The following is a 3,326-nucleotide window of genomic DNA, read 5'->3' on the forward strand; positions in this document are numbered from 1 at the left end:
TGTCTTCCAATACATGTCCAAAGGTGGGATTGCAAGATCATATGATAGCTCCACACTGTTCTCCATAGTGGCTGGATCAATTTACATTCCCACTAAAACAGCATGGAAAGAAGAAAGTGAAAGTGAAGTCGCTCAGTCGTGTCCGACTCTTTGTGACCCTGTGGACTGTAGCCCGCCAGGCTCCTCCGTCCATGGGATTCTCCAGGCAAGAATACTGGAGTGGGTTGCCATTTCCTTCTCCAGGGGATCTTCCCAACCCAGGGATCGAACCTGGGTCTCCTGCATTGCAGGCAGACGCTTTATCCTCTGAGCCACCAGGGAAGCCCCAACCAAAACAGCATAGGAGGGTTCTTTTTTTTTTTTTTTCACACTCTTTCTAGCACTTATTATTTGTAGACTTTTTAAAGATGGCCATTCTGACTCATGTGGAATGACACTTCATTGTATCATTGACAAGGAATTAATTTCCAAAATATGCAAATATATAACTCATACAGTTCAATCAAGCAAACAACCCAATCAAAAAAAAAAAATGGCCAGAAGATGTAAATAGATATTTCTTCAAAGAAGATATACAGATGGCCATAAGACACATGAAAAGATGCTCAACATCACTAATTAGTAGAAAAATGCAAATCAGATATTATTCTTATCATTGGAAATATAGCATTTATTAAAGTGAACAATGATTTCTTTTAGGAAAGTTACCTGAAATAAACTGGGAAACCAAAAATATGATAGTGGATTAGCTTATGTCTGATCCAGTGCATCTATATTGTACAATTTGCATGGAGACATTTGGTCCACACCAAACAGTCCTTGATGTTTGGTCCTGTCCAAAATCATTTGTCATGGATCAAATATGCACAAGGATGTTTTGGATAGGATCCAGTTTCAAGGATCTCATGGGATAGACCAAATGATTTATGGACATGTGGATAGGACCAACTATCCCACAAAGGAATAGGTATAATACATAGAATATTAAATAGTGATGGGTACTATGGGAAAACTAGTAATAAAGGGAAGTGGGTATAAAGTGGCAGCAAAGACGTGATTTGGGAAATTTAAATAGAGGTCAAAGTAATTGAGGGATAGATAGTAAGATAGTGACTCATGCAGATAAAACTGTGGGAGGGCTTTTTAGGCAGAGAATACAATAAGGGCAAACATCATTCAATATAGATGTACTTGGTGTGCTTTAAAAAAAAAACACAAAACTATTTACTTATTTTGGTTAGGCTGGATATTCATTGCTACACATAGGCTTTCTCTGTGGCGAGCAGGGGCTACTCTTCTTTGCAGGGCATGAGCTTCTCATTGTGCTGGCTTCTCTTGTTAACAGAGCACAGGCTCTGGGTGCACAGACCTTAGTAGTTGTGGCTCATGGGCTCCAGAGTGCAGGCTTAGTAGTTTTAACACTAGGGCTTAGTTGCCTATGGTATGTGGAAACTTCCTGGACCAGGGATCAGACCAGGGTCCCCTGAAAGCAGATTCTTTACCACAGACCACCAGGGAAGCCTGGTGTGCCTTTGATAAGGAAGAGCTAGAGTCCTGTGAAGAAAATGGAAAGACAGTTATAGGTTGTGAGTTCTTAGAAAGGAAACTGGACTATGTGTACCTGTGACAGATAATGGGCATGTACTCAGAGCAATGTGGGACCATTAGAAGACACTGAGCAGAATGACATACCCTGAGGAAGGTCCTTTCAGGATCACTGACAGCTTTGTATTAAATGCACCAAACGGGTATTAAGAAAAGAGGAAAAAAGACAATTTCAGAAATTTTCAACATTCTTGGTTAAAGAAGATGGCAAGGTGCCCAGAGATAATGTGTTGAGATAGTGATATTAGGGTTTACAGTTGCGGGAAAAGAAAAGAGGGGAAGGAAATGACCTAAAAATTGGAGAAATAGAGAAAACATTTGAGCTGTTGGAAACAGTAGGAGGAGGAGATTTTGTTGTAAGAGAGGGAAATAAGGAGTTTGGCTTTGACGAGTTTCACATGCCTAATTGATATCCAAGTGAGTGAAAGTGAAGTCGCTCAGTCATGTCCGACTCTTTGCAACCCCGTGGACTGTAGCCCACCAGGCTTCTCCATCCATGGGATTCTCCAGGCAAAAATACTGGAGTGGGTTGTCATTTCCTTCTCCAGGGGATCTTCCCAACCCAGGGATAGAACCCAGGTCTCCCGCATTGTAGGCAGACGCTTTAACCTATGGTTTTTGATATATGGCCAATATTTTGGCCACCTGATGTGAACAGCTGACTCATTAGAAAAGACCCTGATGCTGGGAAAGATTGAGGGCAGAAGGAGAAGAGAGTGATAGAGGATGAGATGGTTGGATGGCATCACTGATGCAATGGACATGAACTCAGGGAAACTGGAAGATGGTGAGAGACAGGGAGGGCTGGCATGATGCAATCCATGGGATCACGAAGAGTTGGATATGACTTGGTGACTGAACAACAATGGCTTTTGAGGACAGCACAGTGGAGCAGCTAAAAATATAAAATTAGGAATGATCAGCATACAGATAGTATTTAAATCCAGGGCTCTGGAAGAGATGATTAAGAAAGAGAATATTGGAAAGATGTGGTCCAAGAACTGAGGCCTCAGGTTACACCAATTATAATATTTGGGGCAACATCTAGGGAAATGTGGAGAAAACATTTTAGGAGCCTCAGATGCAACATCCAATGACTCACAGGGGGAAAATATCCTATAAGTCAAGGGAAGAAGTTTTTCAAGGGAAGGTAAGAGACACAGCTGTGTCAAATACTGCTGATAACAAATCAAATAAGAAGGGGTCTGAGGTTGGATTTAGCGACCAGGAGGTAATTTGTGAACTAGACAATGAAGATTTCAGTGGATTAGCAGCAAAAGCCTGACAAATATTTTCATAAGAAATGGGATAGGAATATAAGACAGTGAGTCAGAGGAAAGAAAGCTTTCAGTTTAGTTGTAAAGGAAAGGCGAGAAATGCAGTGATAATGGAAAGGAAAGAGGAGAGATTTTTCTTTTTTTTTCAAGATGGAAGAAATAATGCCTTGTTTGCATGTTAAAGGAAAAGTCTGAGTAAAAAGGGAATACTGGAACCAGCTATATTCGTTAAATTCTTTTGTAAGGTTGGAGGTGTCCTGGAGAGGGCTCTTCTTGTTCTGGCTGAGCCAGGACTGCCGTGGGGGTGGTCAGGTGGGTACCAGGTAGCTCAGGGGCTACCACCATCAGGCCCTGAGAAGGATCCACTGTTACTGGGGATGGTGGAGGCTATGGACGGGAGGGTTCTGGGAGTGCTAACTGCAGCAGGCTCTCTGTCCCAACTGG

The 3,326-nt window shown here is 42.0% G+C and overlaps 1 non-coding gene across 1 annotated transcript; it reads right to left on the minus strand.

Annotated features, from left to right (window-relative positions):
* Positions 1 to 249: 249 nt before the first annotated feature.
* TRNAC-GCA (transfer RNA cysteine (anticodon GCA)) lies at positions 250 to 321 on the minus strand. Its single transcript has one exon. It is a non-coding gene; the product is annotated as a tRNA-Cys (tRNA).
* Positions 322 to 3,326: the final 3,005 nt, after the last annotated feature.

Source organism: Bos javanicus, chromosome 17 (genome assembly GCF_032452875.1).
Source record: "Bos javanicus breed banteng chromosome 17, ARS-OSU_banteng_1.0, whole genome shotgun sequence".
NCBI classification, from domain to species: Eukaryota; Metazoa; Chordata; class Mammalia; order Artiodactyla; family Bovidae; genus Bos; species Bos javanicus.